Here is a 12050-nt window from a genome sequence, read left to right on the forward strand (position 1 = left end):
TACCATGACTTTGGCTCCATTTGTTAGTCTGGAAGAGGCCTTTTTGAATACTATCATCTGCAGGGGAGTTGATGACAAATCACAGCTTGCAATCATCTGTAAACATAGTCAGCCATAAACCTTCAGTGTTTGCTTCCACTTCAGTGAAATAGATGCCAAAAAGGAGCAGGCACACTATCAAGCCTTGAGGGACTACACTAGTGACTGGCCCCTTGGTGGAGATGGCCTCAACTACTTTGACCCCCTGGGTCCTATCAGTGAGCCTGTTGGCTATCCAGCAGGTGATAAAAGGTTTTTATACCTAATTTAGTGACCTTGTCTATAATGCCTAAGTGGGGTACTGTGTTTGGTGGTGCTTGGAAGTTAGTGAAGGTGTCACTTAGTACAGAGAGGTTAGCCTAAGAAAATAGTTCCTAAAGGTTTTTGGTTTTGCTGGGTTTTGCTGGGTCCCCAGATTTAATTTTCATTTCAAGTCATACTGCATTATGGTCAGCTCTGATGACAGAAGAGATTATAATGGGTGAGGAACATTGCTCCCTCATGTTTGTGAGTACAAGGTCAAGGAAGTTTGTACTCCTGGTAGGAGAATTGACCAACTATTCCAGGATGTTGGTATTAACAATGTTTAGGAATCGCTGGGCTTGTGCATTGGAAGTGATGTATGATTCCCAATCTATAGAGTGGTAGCTGAGATCTCCCATGTATATCATACTGGGTTGAATGTGAGGGACTTTAGTACATTGAGATAGGTAGTATGGGATTCCAGGGACATGGACAGTGACTTCTAGGTTGCAAGGATATGGTATAAGACCCTGTTTATGGTGAGTTGCACATGTATGAGTTCCAGCGGGTCACACACTCTAGTCTAGATGTGAGGTTGTTTTTAATATAGACAAACTTCTCCACCTTTAGTTGCTGCGCAAGGGGCCCTCCACTACAGTTGATGAACTTTGAACTTTCTTCTCTTGCCTTCGTGAGGCACTCAAGAAATGTCTGTCCTTGCATGCTCAGATGTGGACTGCCATCATGACAGATGTTTGGATAGGAGAAGGGTATTTAGAGTGTTCTTCATTACCTTTTTCATAAATTCCCCCAAGTCAGTCTTCCCAAACAACACAAATATAACCAAGCAGAGGAAATCAGTGATTAAGGAGGTTCAGCTTTTTTAAAGGGGAGTTCAGGAGATCGCACCAGGCCAGAGAGGATTTGTTTTTTTACTCTAGATTCTTTTAGTATCCCAGAAAGGCCCACTACCTCTGGCTGATCCTAGATCTGAGACGGCCAATTGATTGGTATAGAAGAAGAGATTCTGGCTGATTATGGTGCAGTCCATTCTGTTTTTCCTAAAGACTGTGGACTGGATGTGCTCTGTGGATCTTAAAGATGCTTCCTTACTCATAAAAATGGACAAAGCACCAACATTTTTTTTGCCTCCATGTAGGAGTCAGTCATTACCAATTCAGGGCTTTGCCTTTTAGTCTCACCATAGCCCTCAAGGTGTTCATCAAATGCATTGTCCTGTTCATGGTGCACATGCAACACTTGGGAATACAAAATTTCCCATATGATTGGGTTGGGAGGGTGGCCTAATGGTTAAGGTCTTTGCCTTACAAACACAAGGTACAGGTTTGAGTCTCACAAGGGATAATTGACTAGGCTTAAAATGGCTCGCAAGGGCAGTTAGCTTAGTACAAACCTATGTAGACAATTAGCTCCTAGTGGCTCCATTAATGAATCAACCACCTTTGCCTGTCTTTAAGAATAACAGTAAATGCAGACCAATCCCAGTTAGAGCATTTTCAAAATCTCTTCTTTATTATATGTCATCTAGATACCCTCAGGCAGTTGGCAGTTGACAGGTTTTCAACATTAATCTAAGAAGTCGCTTCCCTAGTGCAGCAGAACCAAGTACTGACATTCCCTATTTTGAAAATGTCAGGTTTCTATTTAAAGGGTTCCCAATGCAAGACTCAATATGAAGACCTTACAATGGACTCCACGTGTTTAGTGGGAACAGTCTTCCCATTAGTTTCATCACAAAATACAATTCCCTTCTACCATTAAATGGAGTTTAACTTGGTTGAGTCCAACAAAGATCTTCTTTTGCCAAGCCTGTTCTACTAGCAGCAGTAACCACAGATGCTTTTGCCTTTGGGTTGGGGTGCCAAAAGAAGATCCTCCTGAGATATTTATTGGACTCATACTGAGTCTTGCATTAGGAACCCTCTAAATAGATGCCTAACATTTTCAAAACAGGGAATGTCAGTACTTGGCTCTGCTGCACTAGGGAAGCGACTTCATAGATTAATGTTGAAATCCTGTCAACTGCCAACTGCCTGAGGGTATCTAGATGACATCTAATAAAGAAGAGCTCTTGAAAATGCTCTAACTGGGATTTGTCTGCATTCACTGTTATTCTTAAAGACAGGCAAAGGTGGTTGATTCATTAATGGAGCCAGTAGAAGCTAATTGTCTACATATGGGAAAATATGTATTCAAGTGTTGCATGTGTACCATGAACAGGACAATGTATTTGATGAACACCTTGAGGGCTATGGTGAGAATGAAAGGCAAAGCCCTGAATTGGTAATGACTGGATCCTACATGGAGGCAAAAAAAAATGTTGGTGCTTTGCCCATTTTTATGGGTAAGGAAGCATCTTGAAGATCCACAGAGCACATCCAGTCCACAGCCTTTAGACAAAACAGAATGGACTGCACCATAACCAACCAGAATCTCTTCTTCTATACCAATCAATTGGCCTGTCTCAGATCTAGGATCAGCCAGAGGTAGTGGGCTTTTTTGGGATACTAAAATAATCTAGAATAAAAAAATAAATGTTCTCCGGCCTGGTGTGATCTCCTGAACTCCCCTTTAAAAAAGCTGAACCTCCTTAACCACGGATTTCCTCTGCCAAGGTTATATTTGTGGTGTTTGGGAAGACTGACTTGGGGGAGGTTATGAAAAGGGGAAGGAAGGACACTCTGAATACACTTCTCCTTATCCAAACATCTGTCATGATGGCAATCCACATCAGAGCATGCAAGGACAGACAGCCCTTGAGTGCCTCACAAAGGAGACAGTCAGGCAAATCTTCGGAGGACATAACGCCAAAAGCCTCAATGAAGCCTCTAACTGCCCCCCACATCACCCTCTGCCTGGTGTCTGGAAGGAAATTACCCTTTACCCCGAGAACCACTTTCCTGTTGCCATCTTTGCAGAGGTTGCTGGGAATGGCAGAACATAAAGTTTCTAGCCCCTTTCTGATTTTACTGAAATATCCTTTGAGGCCAAAGAACTTGACCTCAACAGCAGTGAGCATCTTTACTTCCTCATCATACAGGCAGCCTGTCCTTAACTTGTTGTTCACAGGGTGCATTGACAAAGATAACTTTGAAGTGGTCCAGAAAAAGTACAGTTCTTTAAGAACTTACCAGAACAGTAAATGTCCTACTGATCACTGTTGAAGTATTCCAAACTGTTAGGTTATCTCGCCAAATAACCTGCATGCCCATCTGGGGAACCAAAGCCAAAACCTTCCACAGATCCATACATTCAACATATGACGTCAACCTGCAGGCATAAGGATACATTAAACATAAATATTCAGACTATCTCCAAGCCAGTGAGCCTGTACAGACCTGAGTAACAAAACAAAATGGTCAGCTAGAGGCAGAAAGACAGTGGTCCCCCTTGGTCCGTGAGGAAAGGGAAGGAAAGTATAACAAAAGGGGAAGGTAAATGGGAAAGAATATTGCAGCAGTGTTCAGTAGTACATCTACTGTTTAATAAGTTCTTATACAGCTGTACTATGCCCTTCCTTAGATCACTACTGCAGTATTACAAATTGTGTGATTCCCAAAGCTTAGAAAGTGTTTAAGGTGGCTGGGTGAGATAAAGGAGAACTGTCCAGTAATCCAGAAGGGACTGATCTGGCAAAGGCGGTTCTGGAGTTGGAAAAAAGAATCCACTCAGTAATGTTTAGTAAACATATACACAGAAGCAAAGTAGCTGCTTTAAGGATTGCTCTAGAGTCAATCTCCTTGTAAAAGACCCCTGATGAGGCCATTGTTCTAGTCTAATGTACCTTTGCTAAAGAAGGTAAGGATTTACCATGTTGAATGTAGGAAAAAGGAATGGAATTAGAAATCCAGTTGACAATGGTTTGATTAGAGACTGAATTTCAAGATTTGGAATTTTGGAAAGAGACAAATAATTGGTTAGACTTGCAGATTGCCTTAGTCTTAAACAAGCAGAATCTGGGTTGTCTACGTACATCAAGAGAATGATGAATCCTTTTTCCCTTACTTTGTGGATGACTAAAGAAAGTGGTAAGATTTATGGTCTGCTTGATAGACAGTTCATTTTCCACTTCAGGCATAAAGGAGGGGCTAGCCCTAGAAGACACTCAGTTCTTATGTAAATTAAGGAAGGAAGGGGTTACCATAAGGGCATGTAGTCCAGAGACTCTTCTAGCTGAGGTAAGGGCTACCAGAAGAATGGCTTTCCAAGTACAGAATTTGAAACTGGCTGCTGATTGAAGAGAAAGGAAGGTGTTTTTCCACCATAAAGATGTTGTTCCAAGCAGGTAGCATAGCCTTCCTAGGAGGTTTTAGCTAGAATGTGCCTTTTAGGAACTGTGTTTCCTCTGGTCTGGAGAGAAGAGGCTGATCCAGAGGTAGGCAAGCAGAAACAGCTGAAAGGTTTGCCTTAACAGAGGAGTATGCTAGGCCAGATTTCAACAGCTCACACAAATAACAGAGGACAATCTGGGTACTTGACTACAGTGAGTTGACTACACTGAGTTCTCTTCATATGCATGACACCAGACAGAAAATATTTTCCATGTAACTATGTACGATTTCTTGGTAATAGGTTTCCTTGTATCCAGGAGAACATGCAGCACTTCCTCAGAAATTAAAGTCTAATGTTAGGTTGAGGGATGACAGGTTGGGGTGAAGCAATGAACCCTCCTGTTGTGAGAGCAAGTCCACTGTGTGGAGTAACTTGTGTAGATGTCATTGGCTCTCGGCTAGGTGGTAGGGAAGGGGAAACCAATGTTGCCTTGGCCAAAATTAAGTCACCAGTATGATCTTTGTGTTTGGTCTTTAGATCTTAATTAAGACCTTAGGAAGAAGAGGAAGTGGAATGAAGGCATACAGGAACCAAGTATACAGAAAAGAAAGTCTGGGTGACTGTTTCTGTTGAAGAATGGGCTGCTACCCTTGTGTTCATAGAACATTCGTGAGAAAGGAGGATGTTCCTACTCAAAATGTCCACTAAGATGTTGGATTTCTCAAGGATGTGCATTGCTTACCAGAACCTGTTGAAATGAAATCACCCACTGCCACACTCTCGTAGCTGCCCAACAAAGACAGTAGGACTGAGTTCTCCATTAGTTCAGATAACAGACTACAGACATATTGTCCATTTGGAACGAGATCACATCCTTGGGAAGAAGGTCCTAAAAGGCCTGCAGTGCTAAGAGGACCACTCTCATCTCCAAGACACTGATGTGAAGGCTAGCCTTGAGCATAGAAAAAGTCCCTTGGACCATCTTCCCTTCAAAAAGGGCCCCCCATTAAGAAGGCATCCATACTGACTGTTTCCTGAAGAAAAGGGAGAACAAATGGTCTCCCTGATGGAACTGAGGGATATTTCAGCCACCATCTGATTTGTCTCTGACAATCATCTGTTAGAACAATGGGAAATTCCATGGGGTGGGTTAAATAAGACCACTGAGTTGCTAACATCCACTGCAGTATTCTCATATCATACCCTGCCAGGGGGTAACAAGCAAATTGCTACAGAAATATAACCCATAAGCCTCAGAACCAAAGAAGCTGGAGGTTTTTGAACAGAAAGGAAATGACTAGCCTGTGTGTGAAGGGAAGTTACTCTGTGCACTAGAAGTCTTGCTATCTGAAACACTATATTTAACCGACAACTTATGAACTCAAACACCTGAAATGGTTGTATGCTGGATTTTTGGTAGTTCACCATGATTCCTAAGGAAAGACACAACTAGAGTAAGGAGTCATGGGCTTTGACTAAAGATGCCTTCATGAATGTGGTGAGGAGCCAGTCATCCAGGTAAAAAAAGACCAGGAATACCTGCAGTCTGAGCTATGCTGCCATAACTGCCATTTACTTGGAAAACTCCTGGGAGGCAGTGGTGAGACTAAAATTACTAACAATTGGCTCCCAAGTGCAGATATGACCCAGACCATCTTGTAATCTTTATATGATGGTAGGCATCCATGTGATTGATCAAGCACATCCAGGCATCTTTCTTCAACAGAGGTAGAAAGGACTGCACCATGACCATCTGGAACTTGGTCTGTATCACAAAATAGCTCAATTTGCTTAGATCCAATATTGGTTGGAGGTCCTTGTTTTCTTTGGTGCCAAAAATGAGCCTGGAATAAACTCCTGATCCACACTGATCTGGTGGGACCTCTTGGATAGTTTGATTTGCTAGCAGTTTCTGAAAGTTGACAACTGCGTCTTTTCTCTAATGGGGTGGAAAGTCTGGAAGGTGTTTGGTATTTTCTTTTGGCAGAAATAAAAACTGAATCAGATAACCTCTGGATCTGATTCTTACACCCAGGCATCCGAGGTGATGGTCTCCCAAGTTTTGAGGTCAAGAACCAAGTAACCCCACTACCTCCAGAGCAGAACAGGCAGGCAACCTTTCAGGTACACTTAAAGGGTCTCCTGAAAAAGGCTCCATGAAATCCCTGATGCAACAGTCCACCTTTGCCATGTGGGCACTATCTGTTTTGGTACCCCACCACTATTAGGAGGGGAACTCTTAGCAGGAGTGTCCTAAAAACACATGTTGTGCTTTCTGGAAAAGAAAGAGTCAATTGCCCCCCTTCTAGTTCCTAAAGAAGGTCTGTTGAGAGGTGGCAAAACACACTCCGATGACAGACAGTGTCCTCCCATCATGCTTGCTCCTGGTTAATGTGTCTCTGACTTTTGGTTCAAAAAAACAGGAGCTGTAAAAAAGGGATTTCAGAAAGGCCGCAGTAAAGCAGTCTGCATAATTACACAATGTCATCCAAGAGTACCAAGACACCAGGTAGATAAGCACGTCTGGAGGAGGAACAACCCAGAATGGGGATGGGCCCACACCAAAGCCTCCAAAAAGACTGACTCTTTCATCGAAGGGGCTTCAGCAGTTCAGCCCAATGAGCTCCATAACATTGCAATAGGAGGCATCTTCATGGGGACCTTGGGAGAATCTCTCCTTCCTCGAGGTCAGTATTCTTGGTGAGAGATTCCGCTATGGAATCCAGGTGCTTCCTCTTGCACTGCTCCTTACCATGATTCTTCCATACTGGAAAATCCAGGTGAGAGGTGGAAGAGACAGGGGACTCTGAATTCAGGGTGGCCTGGAGACCTGGCAGTGTGGGCTGTCCCAGAAATTCCTGATGTGAGTCTGTGGGTCCAGATAAAGATGGGGGATGATTGACACTGACCACTTTAACTCTTGTCAGGAGAATATCCCCTCAATGACATTGAAGACAGTGACAGAAGCCCATCATCCATAGCCGACACCCCATGATCCAAAGATCCCAAGGAGATGCCAGACTCCAGAGTCAACTTGGCCTGCCCTTATAATGAGACCAGAGCTGAACTGTAGAGTGCTGTGGCTCTAAAGGGAAGGAATTCTGGAACTTGAAGAGTCGAAACGAAACCAGGAACCCCAGCCAAGAACCTTTGGCTCTTGATGCCTGCATGGCCCAGGGTTCAGAGTCTGAATCTGTCAAGCCATCTGAATCGATTCAGGTTGTGGCAAGACAACCACGTCTGTAAGCTCCAGAGCCAAGGGGGCTCAAGAAGGAAGAACATTAGATGGGCTGACATCTAGGGACTTGGACCCAAGGTTGAGGGAATAAGGCCTAGATAAGTCTATGCCTGCAAAAAGAAGCACATCAGCTGCTCCAAATCCATGGACCAAGTGGTGAGACTGAGCTGACAAAACTACTGAACGCAGCTTAGAGATCCTACTGCCAGTGGTTAAATTTGATGATCGGGCCCAAACTGGGGAGGCTCAGATCCAAAGTGGAGAAGGGGATGATTCCAGTGAGAACTCCCTAGGGTTGCAGAGAGAAGGTGGAGAATGAGCCCTACCTGAAACTGCCTCCTTCATCAAAAAAGGACTGGGCACACAACACTGGGGATACAACCTTCACCAATGTCAGCTGCTAGGAAGATCAGGTCTGTGAAGCCGGATCCGAGTCAGGCATCAATGCAGCCAGGGAAGCCAAAGGTCTTTATATCTTCAGATCTGGCTGGGTGGAAAGAGAGGGAGTTGGGCATATGTGGTTCCCCATGTTCTTGCCTTGCCATTTAGGGTCCTTAGTGCACTCCTTGCCTCAACTCTGGTCACCCTTTTCATCTTTTTAAGTAGACAAGGAGGAGAATTAAGCAGGATCCCCAAAAGGCAACAAGCCCTTGAGTACCAACTTCGAGTAGCACTCACTGAGAGCCCAGGTACCAAAGCCTACACAAATGGAACACTCTGCAATATGCCAAGACAATATACACAGACCTCTTATGTGCATATTGGACAGACAAGAAACTTTTAACCAAAACGTACAACTAACCTTAGACCTATCACAAAGTTTTTTTTTTCATTTTACTGATAACTCACTAAACTGCCAAAGGGTAGGAGCAAGAAAAACCAAGCTATCTACACACTACACCTAAACTAACCCTAGCTAACAAACTACAAACTGACAATAAGAGTAGAAGGATGGGAATGCCACTAAAAAGGCAAGAGAAATAAGCTAAGCCACAAAGGATATGGAAATCCTCAGTGAAGCTCATGATCTTGCTCCAGTCTTGGAAGGCAGGAAACGAGATTAGATCAGGGGAGCAAGGTATTATTGGTAGAGGAGGCACAGCTCTAGAGATGAATACTCTTGGAAAGGTTGGGATTGGATCCAAGTTGATCTGATAACTCACAGGTTTAAGCCAGATGGAAAAGACAACATTAAATCCATATATTAATTTATTAATTGTTATTGTCAATATACAACTTTACCAGACATGGTCTGATTCATCCTCTTCCTACCATTAGGACAGATTCCCTACCTCATATCCCTTGGTGGAAACATGAAAGTGTACCTCATATCATTGTAAACACAAAGGAAGACCTACACCTGATGAGCTCATCCAGGTAGAAGTGTCTTGCAAAAGTATTCAAAGAAGCCAATATACCAGCTGCACAAATACAGTCCCGACATGAATTTCCTCAGAATGTTTGGTATGTAGCCACTCTGCTAGTGGAATGCACTGTATGCACAATTAGCAAGTTCTTGTAGTATTTGATATAACAACATTTCATAAATTGTGAGAGCCACGTACATGGAAAGATCTTAGATAATTTGTTGGTAGTACAGGAGGAAAACTGAAGATCATTTCTAACTGATTGTGATCCACATAAAATCTCAGCTGCACATCCCTATAACACAATAAGTACACTTCATAACAGCTCAGAAAAATAAATCAGGAGGACTGTCAGTGATTCAAATCTGATTACCAGAAATAAGGGGTGGACACACAAAGCCTAGCAATATAAAATCATCCCTTTACATGAAATAACTACCTGAAAGAGGGTTTTCCAAGAAATGTATTTTCCTTCTGTCCTAGAAGCCAGCTCAGAGAAAGAAGACTTAACAGTTCTAACATAAAATAGAAGTCACCAAGTAGTACCACTTCAGTGAATGGAGGCCTGACTAGAAATGAAACCCTCAGGAATGTCTTGCACACTTTCAGTAAGGCCTAAAAGAGTTACATAATCCTTGAAAGTTTGACATTGCTCACAGATGAACCTTAGTTTTTAGATACACTAAAACCTGTGTCAAAAATTGGACTGAGTCTACAACTGCTGCACCATGAGCAGACAAGGAATCTGGTTCCTTTAATGCAGAACAAATTAAAAAAGGCATCCACTTACTCTTGTACATTTTTATTGTACAAGTCTTTGAAGCAGTGAGGATTTGAATAACCCCAAGACAGTAAGTGCCACCCTTGTCCATTAACAGAAGTGGAGGAACTGTAGGATCAAATGAACAGACTGGAGGTGTGAGACCTGCTGGATGAGTGATTCAGGAGGGTCTTGATGGGCTTCATTCTAAAAGGCTCCTCCAAAATATAAGGGCAAAGAAGGGAAAAACACTTTAGGTTAAAGGTGCCATAAGAATGGCCTTCTACGCTTCTGTTGGGCATTCTGTAAAAACTAGGAATCGAGAGAAATGGGAGAAGTATACACAGGTGCTAGAGAACATGTCTAGACCAGAGCATGCTTGGTCACTTGTACAGAAGGTGACCACATTGTACATCCTCCTAGCTCTTGGCATCAGTCAGGGATGCACACAGACTGCAGCAAGGCTTCACCCATCAGCAGGAACATCTTTGTGCTGCTGACAAGCTGAGGGACACCTTGTGTAGCATCAAAAGGCAACAGCTGAGACTGGTCATGATGCAGCAGGTTTCCCCATGAATATGGGTAGCTATGAGTACATGGATGGTTCATATAACCTTTGCTTTGTTCCAAAGTTTCAAGACCTTTCAACATAGCAGATATGCATGAGAATATCCCACTTATGCAGCACACCCACAGCCATGTTTGCTGAGAGGACGTCAAATCACCCTGAGGGAGGAAGTCCCAAAACATCTACAAAATGAAAAGCAGCACCCACTTCTCAAAAACACTAATGTGCAGACAGGCCTCCAACAATGACCAAGCACCCAAAACTGTCAGCCTATACCAGTGTCCTACATCCCATGGCCCAGGTGTCCATGGGTAAAAAAGAATGTAAGACAATGTCCAAGTTAAGTTTGGAATATCCAGCCACCACTGCAAATGCCTTAGACATACCAATAATTAAGATTTAGATTGATGAAAGATCTAAGCCAGTGTATAACTCTCAAGTGACACCTGGCAAGAGGGCAAAACAAATCATGACTGCCATTAGTCCAATGTCTTGATACTCAAACCTGCCAATACAGAGTCCATACTTCTCAACCTCTTAGAGCAAGAAATCTTGACAAATCCATAACTAATTGGGGGGGGGGGGGGCAAAGGCCCAAAAATAGGGACACTTTTTTAAATATTGCTCTTAGTTGATATAATAACAGGTTTTGCAATAGCATAGATTGTCTGAAGGGTATGAAGTCTGAAACTCAAATGTCTGTCATTATTTTCTGACTTTAGACCTCAATGATTTGCCAGAAAACTGTGATTTTATGAGAAACAGACCAAAGATATGAGGTAAAAATCTGGACATTCTGTGAAAATCTGTACAGTTGAGAGCAGAGTGCTGCTAGAAGAAATAATACATCGTGTTCTGAATGGACAGAACTCTCTGTACAGGAAGAATGGTGCTGCAAGGTAAAGTTTCTACTGATGGTCTGCAATATCTGCATGTGTAACCTTGCAGAGCTCACTCTAATTCCTCAACACTGAAAAAGCCAGCATAGAGAAACCTATGGAGAGACCAACTTCTTTAGATTGGTACAGTAAAAAGTAAATTATAAAGAGGAAAGGAACCCTAGCATATCTCAGCTTAAAAAAACCTCAACATTAGCAGCCTAAAGAGAAGAAATCTGATTTTGTGGACAGATTTCTTCTCAAATGAAGTACTGGAATACATCAGAAGGCCAGGAACCATAAAATTGTAACTAAAAAAATGGAATCTACTTACTTTATTGTGTGCTGACCACAGCATACTGATTAAGTAGACTCTACTTGGGATGTCTTGCTATAGCTGAAAGCCTTGTCTGAAAACAGCCTACATACAATTTAGTGTGTATATCAGTTAATGTATGTAGCCAACCAGTGGTGTGAAATTGGCTCTAGATGATTGTCACTGTTGATGTGACACCCCAACCCCATGTGAAGAAATGGTAAAAAGGGGGTGTGGGTGCATAAATGGCAGATAATTCGCCATTTTATTTGCTAACTAGGGTAGAATAGAACACTGGAATTGTGGACTACTTTCATATTCAGCACAGAAAAGTACAAATAGAAAAAA

This window comes from Protopterus annectens, chromosome 7.part0 (genome assembly GCF_019279795.1).
Source record: "Protopterus annectens isolate FY-2018-M chromosome 7.part0, PAN1.0, whole genome shotgun sequence".
NCBI lineage: Eukaryota > Metazoa > Chordata > Ceratodontiformes > Protopteridae > Protopterus > Protopterus annectens.